Below are 17,005 nucleotides of genomic sequence, written 5' to 3' on the forward strand. Positions count from 1 at the left end.
TTACCCCACATTATCAATATAAAATGGTTAAGTGTTTCACATTGTATATTTAAAAATATAAAAATGTTTAGAAATAAACGTTTATTAAATGATAAATAAATACAGTCATAAAAATAATGTTAAAATGAAACATACGTAAAAAATATTTTAAATAATTTAAGAGTATTATGGTTAAAAAGTCCAAGTTAAAAGTAAAATCAAGTCAAATAGTCCTCTGTCCCATACATGTAAATCCTCAAAATAGAAATCCTGCTCTTCTTATTCCTATTGTTATCTGAAAATATATAATATATATGCAGATGATATTATCAAATGAAAATAATTTCGATTTTTTTCTACAGTTGTTATATGAAATTATAATATATTTTAATTGTCTAGAAATTTCTATGTGGTCCAAGAATGAGAAGGTTCACATTTAAATTGGAATTGAATGTTTTTTATTTGAATTTCACTAATGGAAAACTAATCAGATGTGAATAATTGCCAATGAGACAACTATCCCAAAATACTCATTTGGAGTGGATATATTAGGCATTTTTTTGCTACATGAAAGCCTTTCAACATGAGAAAATCCCATAATGTATATACATGTACTATGATTGTTTTCAGATGTTTGTTAAATCCTTCTTATTTTAATCTTAAATAATCAAAAGGAGGTTTATATGATTCAACAAAAATAAAGAAATTACTTTAGACTTTTGATGTAAATAATTGATTTATTTTTAATGACTTTATATTATATGTCAAAGGAGGAGGTGGGGTCCTGATCCCAAAATCCCGGGCTAAAAACATGATCTTCTGAGGTCGTTCCCAAATTTAAAAAAAAAATCACGAAAGAAAATCCTGGATCCCAAAATCCTGAGCTTAAAAACACCCAATCCAAACGTCCCGAAAAAGTCCTGCCCTCCATCAAGAAAAGTTAATAATCATATACAGCAACACAAATTTTCTATTTATTTATTCATTTACTTCAATACCTTAAATCCATCAACATAATAACATATCAATCTTTTTAATAGATATATTAAATAATGTTTAAATAAAGTATAACTTTATATGCAACATTAAATTATCTTAAATGTATCTGTTATTTAAAAGGTAACTTTTCATTCAATCATTCATATCTTTAATTCTTCATACCAGTAATTGATATTAAATGTATCCACCACCAATAAAACCTGGCCACAACACCTAGCCAATACTGAATGTGGCAATAAAATTCAACAATAAATCACATAATTTTTTTTGCATGGAAGGACGGGCAGAATTTATACTGTCCTACTGGTTATAACTTAATATTTCATATACTTGAAATCTTTAAAAGATACTTTACATAGATATAGGAAGATGTGGTGTTAGTGCCAATGAGAAAACTCTCCATCCAAATAACAAATTATAAAAGTAAACCATTATAGGTCAGTGTACGGCCTTCAACACGGAGCCTTGGCTCACACTGAACAACAAGCTAAAAAGGGCCCTAAAATTACTAGTGTAAAACCATTCAAATGGGAAATGCCTATATGCACTATTCAGCAAAAATAATAGTACTGTTGTTCAGATAAACAAGGGTCTGGATGGGGTGTTTTCCATTACTTTATCATTTATTCTTTACGTTCATTTGTCTCTATTTTTTTTTTATACTTTTTGTCCATCATTTCTCTTTTCTCAATATATAAATTAGCACATCAATAGTTCAAATAATTATAACGTCTGGCTAGGATATTTTATAATTTTTTTCTGGGATGTGTAGGAAGGCGTCCCAGATAAAAAATAAAATAGCCTCGTCAGACGTCATAATTATTTTGACTAGCATGTCATTTGCTCTATTCCTTATTACAGTCAATTTTCTCTATTCTTTGTTCCTTTAGTCATACTAGTTCTCCAATTTTTTATACTTTTAGCCATAGTTCCCAGTGGCGGGTCCAGGGATAGGGTTCCAGGATTGGAATCCTCCCTTTTTATGGACAATCAATGCATTTGAAAGGGGACATTTAGTTGGAATCCCCCCCTTTATCCTGGGTAGGGAATTAACCCCCTTTTCAAAATGGCTGTATCCACCCCTGGTTCCCTATTTTGTGAACCCTCACCCTGTACTATCTGTAAGAAATGATGGATAGAGGTTTAGGATAAAGTTAAACTATACTTATGCAAATCCTTGACTTATGTAGTTGTTATATTTTTCCTATAATTTTATTTTGTTTGTTTTTGTTTTTTGTCACACACTTTTTGGGTTCAAAAATAATAATATAAAACCATTTAATTAACCTTTTTACTATTCGAGACAACCAAACAAATCCGCACAAATGCTTAACACAACCGTAATAATTTAATTAAAATTTAAATGCTAACATTGACATGCCAAAATTCAAGTTTTAATCAAAATTGAAGTCTCGGGCTAAGAAAGGGGCGTTTATTTCGTGTGGTCTGTGGGAATTTAATGGATTTCAGCATCAAAAAAGAGGCAAACATATAGCCATAACCCTATCTGATCAATAAATTATGTTATGGATAATGTTCATATCTTTCTACTAACCATTAAAAGTAATAATAGTAGGATTTCGTGAGCTCAGAAACCTTAATTTGTTGAAAAATGGCGTCGATTTATGTGCTTCCTTTTCGCAGCCTCAGTTACAATTTGACAAGGAGTGATGGGTATTTATGCAAATATTTAGGGACTCCTATCATCATAGATACTATTTTTGGTCATTTTATATTTAAATAGCCAATAGGATGCAAATGTGTCAGTTATTTTCAGAAGCGGAAAACACCCGCCATATTTTTATCTTCCAAAATAACAACGCCTCTTGCCATTTTCAGATGTTTGTTTCTTGTAAAATAAAATCTCCTAAGAAGAAAATATAGCATAGTCACCTGTAAAACTTACCTATATAACTAATTAATGATGAAATGACACAAGTTTAATTGTCTTTAATAGTAAATTTCTTGAAAAATCACACGTACCCGATGTAAACAAATTACCGAGATGGCGCGATACTGTCGCCGTCTATGTAAAAATCGCGATTGTCGCTCTTGATGTTTTGGCCGTTACGTCATATGGAAGGAGGCGCAGAACTGATCCGTGGCTTTCCCACTGAACCAGGGTTATTTCGAAGAACATTTCGTCATTTTTGTAAATAAATCATTGGAAGTTACTCAGAGCTTGTTGATAAATATTCCGTACAATGTATCAACTTCACAAAAATACATGATGGCCTTGATTTTTGATTCTAGGTACTGACGTCATCTCAATCACTAGTTAAAGTATTAAACATTTGTATAATTTTGCCTTTACCATTTAGTCCTTTTTCAGTCATTTCCAATATGAAACGGCTCGGTATTGTGTTTTTAAGATGTGGTCAATTTTTGTTTTTGTTTGTCTTTAATTTTTGCGTATGTTCGTTTTCTATATGTTATTCTGTTTTTTCTTTGTTGATATATTTATTTTCATTAAAGTGATTAAGATCATATCACAATTTTGACAGTTATACCCCTATTTTTTACATGTTTACCCATAATATAATTCATGCATTTTCCACATTAGAAAATTCCTGTACAAAGTCAGGAACATAACAGTTTTTTTTTCATGCGTTTGATGTGTTTGATTTTTATTCTGTCATTTGTGGGGGACTTTCCGTTATACATTTTAATCAGAGTTCTAAAGTATTGTTTGTTAACCATTAACCCACTTTGTGACAAAAATGATCTCATTTCGTGAATTTAACTTCTTCTGTAAAAGTTTCTCAGCTTCAAAAAATTGAAAACAACACGTTTATTATGAGTAAATCTGATAAAAATCAAACCTTTCAGCGATCCCGTTTTTTATGTTGCGTGTCAGAAAACTCGAGGTTTCATTTTTATCCGACTGCACCATGGGTAATCTTACACATCCAAGTTTTGATTTGGACAGATAAATGGAGGAAAAGATAACCACTGTGTGCAATGTGAATAAATATCAAAGGTATATGGATAATAACATTTATCTGAAGTTTTGATTAATTAAGTTGTTAATTTCTAATTGTTTTTTAATATAAAAAAAAAGACTTACACAAATTCGTATTTTCATGCATGTCAAGAAATTCGATATATGAATTCCAACCAGTTGTACCAACTTGGGAGCGAGTTGAATGTCATTTATTGTAAGTCATGACAGCAAGTGGCCCATCCGTCTATATTGTGTGAGAGGGAATATGTCATGTCTTCTTCATTTACATGTTCATTGATGTCTTACCATTGACCACGAGCCTTTTATTGTATTCATGTTGTGCTAATTGAAATGTGCAGTCACATTTCACACTATTCAAGTTATTAATCAAAAAGTGTATCGATTATTTTTTAAAATACATAAATATGTTTTTTTACTTCAGAGATACATAAACAGTATGTGCATAATACTGATTGCAGATTACAATCGAAGAGGTAGCAAAATCTGTGAACTGAAATTTGCCCCCACTTAGATTATTCAAGGGATGGGGAGGGGATAGTTGATCGATTGAATCAAAAAAAAGTTTGACCATGCATGCTGCAAAGTTTTAAGTTGAAATAAGATCATTTTTTATCTAAGCATTTCAGGTACTTTAAAACTTTAATAAAATGTTTCCGAACATGTAATATAAGAAACAAATGTTTATAGTTACAAAATGTTGGGAAAATATGTTGGCTCAATTATGTTATGTTATTCTCTATTTGTGTATCAAAAATGGAGAAAAAAAAACTTTAAACGGGGAATCCCTTTTTAAAATCGGAAGGTCAAAAGCATGTCCTTTTATACCAAAATCATGAAAATAAAGGCAACAGTAGTATACCGCTGTTCAAAACTTATAAATCGATAGAAAAAATAATCCGGGTTCAAACTAAAACTGAGAACAATGACACAACATTACAATGCAACAAACAGAAACGAACTAAGCATTAGAAAAAACCGATGAGAATAACGAATATAACATCAAAACTAAATACATGAATTCGGGATAGAAAAGTACCGTGACACGTATTTTAGTAATGCGAATTCACACTTCAATATAAGAGGAAACAAACGACACAACAGAAACACAACGTTAAAATGTAAGACACACAGAAACGAACTATAAAACTAAGTACAATGGCCATATTCCATTTTTTTTTTTATTAAACCTCATTTTGTATGTAGCTAAATCGATTACTTGTATGACAGTCTTATAGCATTTTATGACATTGACCACAATGTATGAGCAAAACAATCAGAAACAATATATAAAAAAGTAAAAAAAATATGGGGTACAGCAGGCAACACTAAAACATGTACTCTTGCTTCTGACTTTTATTATTTTGAAAATTAAGGGGGAAAGGTTTTGAAGACATGAACACTCACATTTGAGTTTATTTTTGACATTAAATTTGTACACATTATTTTAAAGAAATTATAAAAATAAAACCATGCACATGTTGTTTTTCCTTTTCTTTTCAGATCTAAGTTTCGGGTACAGTACACGCATTGTACGTGAGTAACTCCAGGATACACATTTGTTATATAACTTTCTTATTTATATTTGTTTATATTGGCATCGTATTTCATGATGTCTTTAACAGTAGTCAAATTTTATTTTTAGTATCTGTATTGTTTTTTAATTATGGACAATCTATTATAAAATTGAGCGTCTAAGTTATAGAATGACATATGGAAAAAATGTAAAAACAATGTAATGTCTTAGAGAAAAAAACATATTAGAGAGATAAATCTTGCATGGGTCAGAGTGCTTTAATGATCCTTAGGTCAACACACAAAAATGCCCATCAATACCAGATTTGAAAATATCATCAATGACAGCCTTTAAATTCCGGACATGTGCATTTCTTCTACAAGCGAATCATCAGTATAGCTCAAAACAAAACTGCTGGACATCAAAATCAAATACGAAGTTGGAGTGCTCTCACATAGCAATAAAAAAAAACGCACCCGGAGGTTTGCCTAAGCTTGTCACTAAATAAACATATGTACTTATTCAGTAAAAATGGACGTCATAATTATACTAACTAAATATTAGCATGCCCAATTGATGTACTCTTTGTTATAACACTTTTCCATCTATTACGCAAATTCGCAGCATCTTCTTGTGCAGTTTATATCTCTAAGTTGATACAATATTCCACAGCTTGCATTTACTTTCAAAATTTCATTGATAATTGGTTAATACTCACAATGAATCAATGTAATAAAGGCAACTATAGTATACCGCTATGTAATAGTTATTAATCGATTTAACTGCAACAAATCCGTGTCACAAACAAACCTGAAGGAAACGCATCAACTATAAGAGGAAAACAACGGAATAACCGAAACAGTGAACTGCTACACAAACAAACGCCAGCATACACAAATCGGACAATTTGATAACAACTGCCGAATTCCTGACTTTGTACAGGACATTTTAAAGAAAAATGATGGTTTAAACATTGTTTTTAATCAGAGTTTTAGTGCAAAGATGAAATCACCCCTCGCAAAATTTATGGACGCCACTACGAGTTTGTTGACAGTTAAGAAATATCTGATTCGTCATATGACGACGGATAAGTTGTTGTTCATTCGTTTGATGAATTTCATTATTTGATTTTGCCATTTGATTAGGGACTTTCCGTTTTGAATTTTCCTCGGAGTTCATTTTTTTTGTGATTTTACTTTTTTCCAATCGACGCAACAAAAATACCGTCATGTCTGCCTTGAATGTCACCTATCGAATAAGGCTTATCACCGAGGAATTACATTAGCCAGATGACGTTTGTCACATGGGAAACAGGATCTTGTTACTCTTTAGGAGCCCCGGAGTTGACTCCAAATTAACATTTTTGGGAGTTTGTGTTTCTCAATCTGTAGTTTATATGTTTTGTTTTGAATACTGTTACCCATTTGTTTTTTTGCCCGACCAGCTTTGTCAGTTAAATCAAATTATGATGAGTTTTGATATCCCTTTGATATCTTTTGTCTCTCTTTAAGTAGTAACAAATGTTCAAAATTGTGGTTAAATGTGTCGTGTCATGATTACGATTTGTTTTATATAATATTATATCAATTTGACCATATTATCTTTTTTCGCAGATATGTGTCTTATTGCGTTCAATCTTTTTCACTTTACTGAAATTTGTTGCCGATTTTCATTACTGCAACTTAAAGTCTTTAAAGTAGGTTGATACCAAAAGGACAATTAATCTAAACCATGAACCAAGAAAAAGCTTAAAAAAATGAATAATATAAAATTGAAGTCAAAGAGACGATTACCGTAAACACCGCACAGCATGAACATCAGCGAATGATCTTATGATGTCATATTTCTCGCCTTGTTATGTACAATTTTATCCTTTCTTGTTTCACAGTCATTGACAGTAAGTGTTGCCAATGTAAACACCCCGGTGTTCTTTCAACTAAATGTAGACAAGGTAGACCATATGACTCTGAATTGAACTACGGTGTTTAATGAATAACTTTCAAATTACATTTATTCATTATCTTTGATCAAAAACAAATTATTCTATTTGAATATTATAATATAATATAAGGATGGTACAAATAAATCTATTGACTACAACATTTCATTGACAAGGGCGTTTTTTTTTAAAACTTATATGAAAACTAGCCCGGTCGTTAAAGTATACATGCGCAGCGGTTATCAATCGAGAGTATTTAAATCGAAGAAAATGTCAAAATAATGGCAAAAGACTTTATCAATCTGAAATATAAGGAAGTGTAATCTCTACCTTTATGTTTAGAAAGGTCGATCTAAGGTGGTTATGATTTATTACCAAAGTCAATCTGCCAGTGCTATACGAACACTCAGAACGAAAAAGTGTCTGTATCAATTAAATCAACATCCAAATTCGGCAATTTCACAATTCTAACCGGGATCGGCATTCAATTAATTTGCCATTCGGAATCTATTCGGTATTAGTTTTACTTATTTTTTCAATAAACATCTAGAAGCTTATGTCAATGTGCTTTCGCTATGGGTTTAATGCAAAATAAATACCCAGATGGACTGCAAACGATTTAATGGCTTCTAAGGTCAGGACATTGGTCACGTGATAAAAGCTTAGAGTTTACGATATTTAACTAAACGTCCATGCCTCGTGGTTTTTGGACTCGTATCGTCTTATTTGTACTCGTACAATAATAAAAAAATAAAGTCTTTAACTTTAGATTGAACAGGCTTCCCTTTTTATTTAATTATTATTAAAAAGTGTTGTTCAAGGGTTATCAATTCACGAGTGAAGTGAAATATTTTCCTAAAACTTTGCGTAGGTCCACGGAAAATCCGTAATAATTCCTTAAATAGATTTGGTAACGTGTTGAAGGATATAAAATATGAAGTAAAACCATTTCTTTGGCTATAATTTGACTCTAAAATTACAAAAACCCTGGATACGCCATTGTGTAAACTTATTCGTTGCGAATCGGAGATAAAAGGGAGAGAACACGGTACACGCATCGTAGGATACTGCAAGTTAACAACAGAAAATTCGAGGAAAATTAATGATTGCAGTTATATTTCGACACTTTCTTGAATAACTTTTCCGATTCTTTATGTTCTTCTACTACATTAAAATAGTCATGGAAATGACATTTTTTTTTTCAAAAACTTACTGGTTTTTAAAAACTTTCAAAAAAGAAAATTATAGATTTAACTGACTTTTCTCTGAAATTTGGATTTATTGATATTCCCAAACACTCTTTTGGTTGATGAAAGGATACAAGAAGGGTTTATCAGCCATTTGTCAGCAAAATCTGTATTACATTAAATTTTAATAAAAATATGGTAAAAAGGACATGTAGTCTTTGCATGCTTGAAAATTGTGAACATTAACATTGAATGAAAATATAAGAACATGACTTTGTGTATAATTTGTTATTATTCCTGCTTAAAGATACAGTGTTGGGTCCAATGGGTCTGGCGGATTGGAATCTCCTCTTTTGATGGAAGATTAGTGCATTTGAAAAGGAGCTACAGTAGGAGCCCTACCCCCTATTATCTTTGGTTGAAAATACTCCAACCCCTTTTTGAAATTGGCTGGATCCACCCCTAGATAAGAAGCTGAAAAAGATATACAAGTTGTGTTGCTCGCCTTAATGAAGGGAAAACTTCTGAACATACAAAAATCCAGAATTAGGTTTAAAACATAATAATAAACACAAAGATAACTGAACAAAAAGCTGTACTGCAATCTAATATCCTGCAGTTCTCATAATTCCTCTTAATATATGTATTATTTCAAGATTTGCTTTACTCTTTTTTCTTATATTTGAATTAAAAAGTCCTGCAAATAACTGTTGAGTCCTTCAAATTAAATTATTGATTGAATAATAAGCTAAGCTGACCAGTAAATAAAGTCTGAAAATGCTTTGTTGAAATAAAAGAGTGGTATTATGTCATAAAATATACCTGATCAATTTAAATTTAATCCAAATTATTATTTACTTCCTTAAAAATGCAAAGCCATTGATGTGAACTACAAAATCAAAAACCTGAGACTACTAAAATGTATAACAAAGACATTGGTCACTTCCCATGTTATAGTAGTCTCAGACAAAAACAAACTGACTTAAATACAGTATGTTCAGAAATTTTTCGACAAATGGACAACAATGAGATATTTATTATTCTGATATCAGAAATAATCTCATAGTATCAAATTAAAAAGCGAGTTCTTTTTATTCAGATAATCAATTTAATCGCCTTATTTACTTTAATAAAAAAAACTAAAGATATTATCTGAACTTACAGTCATGACTTAGCTTGTCAACAGCTTACTTATTTTAAATACTTAAGTAAACCTGGTAGTACTAAAACAAAGAGATGTGGTATAAGATAAGATAAAATAAGATACCTTTATTCCAATTAAAGGGCCCACGAAGATCAAAGTAGTTTATCACAATGATTTTTATAATTGACACAAAAATGTTAATATAAATCATATTAATATGAATTTTACAATCTCAATTCTTAGATTTTAAACCAAAGCCAGATCAGGGTCACAAATATAGTAGACAAAAAGGAATATATATGATATTTTAAAGCATGCAAACATTCTCAATGTCTTAAATAATTGATATTGTTCTCAGTTCAAAAGATTCATTTATATAAATTGCAACACTCTTCAATACCTCTAGGTTTTCTTGAATAAAAAGCCAATTAAATTTGGCACGTGTGCTTAACTTTTCATCTCTTTTTTTCAACCTATTAATATGTTATAATAAAATTCTTTTCTTAAAAACTTATAAAAGGGACACTGTAATTTAAATATGGTATAATTGCCAATGAGATAACAGTCTAGAAACTATCCACCAGAGTCCAAGTGTCTGTTAGCAGTTACACTATGAGACACTTTACAGACATCAACAAAGAATACATTTAATTGATTTCAAGCAAATGAGAAAAAAAGAATAAAACTAGCTATTGTCTTACTGCATGTACAAGAGAATATAAGAAAAAATAATATAAATAAGGAAATAACAGAGACAAAAAAAACAGGACAAAGCCACTGGACTATATGTAAACTATTCCTTTACTATTCCTTAGAGGAGCTGCTGTATACTTAGATAAAAGGATGTTGAGGACTTGACCCATCAATCAGAATTTTAGACACTACATTATGGTAAATTGCCATCTGCCCTTTTTGTTCCAACCTATAAGTATTAAAATGTACACCTAGGGTTGGAATCAAACCCTTGTATGTTCATTTACTCTATTGTTCATCATGTACATACATGTACATGTATATCAAATATATAAAATACAAAAAAAAAGCTATTATGTAAATATTGTAATTTGTAAACATCATTACAGCCTCATGTGTTATATAAGTCTTGAAAGTTTAACACGATAATGGTAATTGCTAAGTATTAAGTAACAACAACGTGCAATTGAGGTAAATAAACATCTACCACGTGTTTGTCTGCTGTGTTTGAATTCAAAACGACCTATCAGGCTTATTTACACGACGTTTTGCTAAAGCAGACAGTTAAATATATCTAGTTACCTTATAGGTACTATAAAGAATGCGTTTGCTGTAATGACTTGTGTACGCATAGACATATAATGAAGATAACATTGATTTTTTACCGTAAATTTTGAATACATATCATTTCCGAGGTATATCCACAAAAACAATGGCTACTTTATAACGATGGCTTGTAACGTGTAGCCACTTTATAACGGTATAGTTAATTGGATGACCTTCTATCATAAAAATCAATAATAAAATTACTATTAAATGATTGGATACAAAATTGGGTCACCTTTAACTGTGATGGAAAAATGTAATTTTGACATCCGCGATTTTGAAGTTAGAAACTAACTATTTTTCAATCTTGGATTAAAGGACATTGCGCACATTGCCAGCGTATCATGCAAAACCAGTCAGGTGCAAATATATCTTTTAATTTGTTTTTTTACACTTACTTTTTTATGTTTAAGTTAATTTAATGTTTTAATTTACTACAGAACGCAACATCGTTCTCAGGGATACCGCATACAAAATAATAGGTATCACTGTGTGTGGCCGTAAATATTTTACATACGGGTCCTTTTTGTGTCGACAGGTTGACCGTTATCTGTCGGATTCAGGCGTTTGCCGTTCAACTATACCGGAAATCTATGGTAGTTAATGGGTTCATTTTTCTTACTTTATAACACAATCGACTCGTTATTTCATATAAATAAAATGCATTGTTCACGTCATAAAATAAAATTGAGAACGGAAATGAGGAATGTGTCAAAGAGACAACAATCCGACCATAAAGCAGACAAGAGCAGAAGGTCACCAACAGGTCTTACAAACATATATGTATAAAATGTCTAAAAATAGCAAGAATCAAAACACAAGCTTATGATGGATTAGTTTAAAATATGAACTGATGTATTAACTAGCTTAAATGATTTTAATACCCTTAAGAATGTTAACGCAATATTTAGATCAACAAATTCGCCTGATCACGCGTCTCCAGTTATCAAGGTAAAATCGGATGCCATGAAGAATTGTTTACAGCTTTATAATTAGATGTTAGATAGAGTATGTATATCTAATTTGTCACTGTGCTGGTGAAAAAGAGTTTTAGTATTGGCCACTTTACAGCACTTACAAACAATGCGGAGGAAGCTATTGGCAATGCTGCAAAATGGCAAACACTAAATAGTGTTCCACCAGCACAGGAATAATGCAACATCACAAAATCTACGTAGTATCGACCTGCCAAACAGTAAATATAATATATACTCTAACATGTCTTACTTTTGGAACTTGGAAGCTGCAATATGTTGGCGAAAAAAAAATTAAATTCAACATCACATTTTATAAAAACCGGTCATGTTTTACCAAAGGAAGAAACTGCCCCATCTTCCAAACCTCTTCAGAGTAGGACATATTTTTCACAACATCAAATAAAGTGTGTTAACAAAATTTGAAAGACACAAAGTAGAAAACAGAGATAGAACATGTGAATGCACAAGCTACTCTTGCATCTGATTAACTGAACGAGAGAGATAAATAGCTGTTTTTATATATAAACTAGAGGCTCTAAAGAACCTGTGTCGCTCACCTTGGTCTATGTGAATATTAGGTCTATGTGAATATTGAACAAAGGTCACAGATGAATTCATGACAAAATTGTGTTTTAGTGATGGTGATGTGTTTGTAGATCTAACTTTACTAAACATTCTTGCTGCTTACAATTATCTCACTCTATAATGAACTTGGACCAGTAGTTTCAGTAGAAATAGTTAGTGAAAATCTACAAATTTTATGAAAATTGTTAAAAAATTACTATGAAGGGCAATAACTCCTTAGGGGGTCAATTGACCATTTGTGTCATGTTGACTTAGTTTTAGGTCTAATTTTGCTGTACATTATTGTGTAACAAAGTTACTTGGATCACCATTATATGAGTCAGCAATTTATTATACGTCCAGTAATTAATATCTACTCATATAGACTTATACTTACATCTAGGATTTGTGTTAAGAAACAATAGAACGCACGTCCAGTGATTGATGTCCGTTCATATGGACTTATACTTACATGAACTTACATCGAGGATTTGTGTTGGGAAACAATATAGCGCAACACATGTTGCTGAGGTCAGCTGAATGTTTAGATATATAAACTGTGTCGTTTTCTAACGAGGAGCGACTTCTCCGATGCCACTATACGCACGTTGTCTCTCACATACATTGTAAAATGATGTAATAAAAGTTTGTTTGTCAAATTATCTAGTGTTAGTGTTACACTAGTAATTTTTGGTGCCGTGACCAGGATTCGTCAACGACGTCTGCCACAAATTTTGAAGGTATGTCTATATTTTAAATTGTTTTTGTGAAAGAATGGCTGACCAGCAAGTGAGGAAATTTACCAGGCTTTGGCTCACACCTTGGGGCAGTTGTCAGATTCGATTGGGAATCAAGGTCATAACCAGCAGGCTCTCTCGGCTCAAGTCGAGCACTTATCAAATACCGTGGGCACGCAAAGTGTTTAACAAGTTATTTCATCTTTTGGGGGGAATCCAAAAGAGTTTCAAGAATGGATCAAGGCCGTTGAAAAGTATGCTGTCTTAACGCATGCGATAGGGAACGCGGATCGCGTTAAACTAATTGCGTATCAGTCCAGTAAAGGGGCTGTGAGTGATTATATTAAGAGATGCTTGACCGCGAATGATCAGGCAACTTGGGACGAATGTAAAACTCAACTAACAGCAAGATTTTCCGAGGTAATCGACCCGCAACATGCGTTCTCTCTGCTTCGTCAAGTCAAACAAAAGTCAAACGAAACGGTTCAAGTGTTCGCCGAACGCTTGATGGCTTTAGTAGAAGAAGCGTATATCGGCCAGCCACGGGACGTTGAACCCGTGGAAAGACAAATAATCGGTTTTTTCGTGGATGGTTTTTATCTCGACAAACTTAAAATGAAAATCATGCGAGATAATCCAGCTACTCTCGAGGCCGCAATTACTTTGGCAATGACAGAACAAAATCTAATCACGCGTTTTGGGCTAAGAACGAAAGGGTCCAACGTTCGTTTTAATAGGGATGATCAAGTAGGCGCGAATCATCAACCTATGGAGGTTGACCACTATCGTTCGGCTAGTCGATGCCATAAATGCGGTAAGATAGACCACTTTGCAAAAGATTGTAGGAGTAATCCTCCACGTAAATACGAGACGCACCGAGTTAATTTGGTACAACAGCGAAGTATGGCAGAGGCGGAATGCTACTTCTGTCGCGGGAAGGGACACTTCCAAAGATATTGTCCACAACGAAATCGACAGGTAAACTAAAGCGCTCTCTTCATAACGAAGCCAATGAAGGTAGAAATAGTAAAAATAAAATATTTAAACATAAAAGTAAAAATTATGGTAACAAAACTAAAACAATTAATTTAAATAAAGCATTTGAAATAAATTCAACAAATTCTCCAAATTCATGTTTAATTAAAATTGAAAAAAATAAATATAGAGCTCTAATTGATTCCGGGGCAAGTTGCTCTTTATTACATACAAGAGTTTATCAAGCTATGAAAAGTCCACCTAAATTAATTAAAAGTAAAGTCTCTCTTCAAGCGGTAAACGGTGAGTCCTTATTAGTAGACGGTAGCGGAAATTTCACATTTGATATTGGGTGATCAAAAATAAATCATGTTTTTCATGTAGTGTCGGATATGAATAGAAATATAATTATAGGAAGAGATTTTCTACAACAGCAAGGTGTACGTGTCTATTTTGACTTAAACTGTAGAAGAATTGGAAAAGTTTACGTGCCTCTTGAAAATGACATCCATTTTGCCATGATAGTCAGAGTTGCTAAGAGGACACTGTTAAAACCTCAAAGTGTAAACATTTGTATAGGAAAGATCAAGAAACATTCATGTTTTTTAAACTCTGAATTGTTACAAGTATCTGCCGTGGATTCGGGCTATATAAATTCGGAAGCAGGATTATTAGTAAGTAACTCAGTTACTAAAATACATAAAGTGAACAAGATTCCTGTTTTAATGTTAAACAACACCAATAAAACTATTTGTTTAAATAGGGGATGTGTAGTAGGTAAAGTCCGTGACATCAATACCAATGACGTTTCATGTGTAACAAAAGATGGTCAAACAATTGAGTCAATAGATATATCAAAGCAGAAAATTGATGTTCCTCAACATTATCTAGAAGTAGTACGATCTCTTGTAAACGCAAATGAGGACATATTCGCTGATAGTGACAAAGATTTAGGGGGAACTGACACCGTTAAAATGTTTATTGACACGGGAAATCATCACCCTATTAAATTAAAACCATATAGGACTCCTATACATAAAAGGCCAATAGTTGATAAAGCAATTGATGAAATGCTGGACGCAAATATTATAAGAAGGTCTAGATCACCATGGTCATTTCCAATTGTTGTTGTTGATAAAAAGGATGGATCTAAAAGATTTTGTATTGATTTTCGGTTATTGAACCGTATAACGAAAGTTATCTCTTATCCTTTACCATTGATAGACGATATTTTGGCACAATTAGATAAAGCAAGGTATTTTACAAGCTTGGACTTAAAAAGTGGGTACTGGAAAATAAACATGAAAGAAAGTGACAAGGAAAAGACTGCATTCACTTGTCATAGGGGTCTTTTTGAATTCAATGTTATGCCTTTTGGACTTGTTAACGCGCCTAGTATTTTTAGCCAACTCATATCTATTGCAATGCAAGGATTGGACAAATTTTCGGTCGCCTATTTGGATGATATTTTAATCTTTTCTGAAACATTTGAAGACCATTTACGTCACATTCAGACAGTGTTTGATAGGTTGAGACAACATAATTTGAAGTTAACATTAAAAAAATGTAGTTTTATTAAAGAAGAAACTAAGTATTTTGTTTTTGTTATAACGCGTGAAGGTGTTAGACCAGATCAAGATAAAGTAAAAGCTATTCAAACAATTCCGATACCGAAAACTGTGAAAGAAGTTAGAGGATTTATTGGTATGTGTAGTTACTACAGAAGATTCATTCCGAATTTTTCTAAAATAGCGGAACCTCTTGTCAATTTAACGAGAAAATATGCGAAATATCATTGGTCAGAGGGTTGTAACGTAGGCTTTAATTACTTAAAGGATAGTTTAACAGTAGTACCTCTACTTGCATATCCAAACCCTAATTTGCCTTATGTCTTGTACACTGATGCAAGTGATACATGTGTTGGTGCATGCTTGACACAGATAACTGAAGAACAAAATGCAGTTGAAAAACCTATTTACTTTCTATCGCATAAATTAAGCCAGACTCAAACTCGGTGGTCAACTGTTGAAAAAGAAGCGTTTGTGATTCATTATGCACTACAGAAATTAGATTTTTAATTGCACGGAGCAAACTTTATCATCAAGACGGATCATAAACCTCTGAAATATTTATTAGATTCTCCGATGAAAAACAAAAAGCTACAAATGTGGTCTTTAGGGATATCTGGGTACAATTGTAAGATTGAATACAGAGCAGGAGAAACAAACTATTGTGCAGATCTTTTGTCAAGAACTCCGCAAAGTGATGAAGATAAGGGAATAAGTAATGAAACTGTCGATCCCGACATAAATGATAATACCTATGAAATTAATACAATTAATTCAAATAGATTAAACACAAGAAATTTTGCTACTTGCACTGTAGAACAACCAGATTTACCTAGTAAGGAGACTTTTCAAAATGAAGATTTAGATATGAAATAAGAACAAGCAAAAGATTTGAACATTGTTAAGGTTAAGAGGGAGATTGAAACAGGTACAGCGAGTAGCTCTACACAAAGTCAATTCATGATTATTGAAGATGTTGTTTATTTTCTGTCACAGCCTGATATTGATCCTCTAATCCGATTATATGTCCCAGAACATTTAAGGGAATATATTGTCGTTCAATATCATGATAATAATGGTCATTTAGGTATTGATAAAACGTATGACAGTATAAAGCTACGGTATTATTGGCCAGGGTTATACAAGAAGATATATGCTT

The 17,005-nt window shown here is 32.2% G+C and overlaps 1 protein-coding gene and 1 long non-coding RNA gene across 2 annotated transcripts in view; one reads left to right on the plus strand and one right to left on the minus strand.

The window, feature by feature from the left end:
* Positions 1-17,005, plus strand: part of LOC143056750 (caspase-2-like) — a 158,973-nt gene that overhangs the window by 70,320 nt on the left and 71,648 nt on the right. The gene's annotated exons all lie outside the window — the stretch shown is intronic.
* On the minus strand, positions 67-2,840 carry LOC143056752 (uncharacterized). The gene is made up of 2 exons (XR_012972494.1): positions 2,534-2,840; positions 67-274 (listed from the first exon to the last, which is right to left on the minus strand). It is a non-coding gene; the product is annotated as an uncharacterized LOC143056752 (long non-coding RNA).

The sequence above is a fragment of the Mytilus galloprovincialis genome, chromosome 13 (assembly GCF_965363235.1).
Source record: "Mytilus galloprovincialis chromosome 13, xbMytGall1.hap1.1, whole genome shotgun sequence".
NCBI classification, from domain to species: Eukaryota; Metazoa; Mollusca; class Bivalvia; order Mytilida; family Mytilidae; genus Mytilus; species Mytilus galloprovincialis.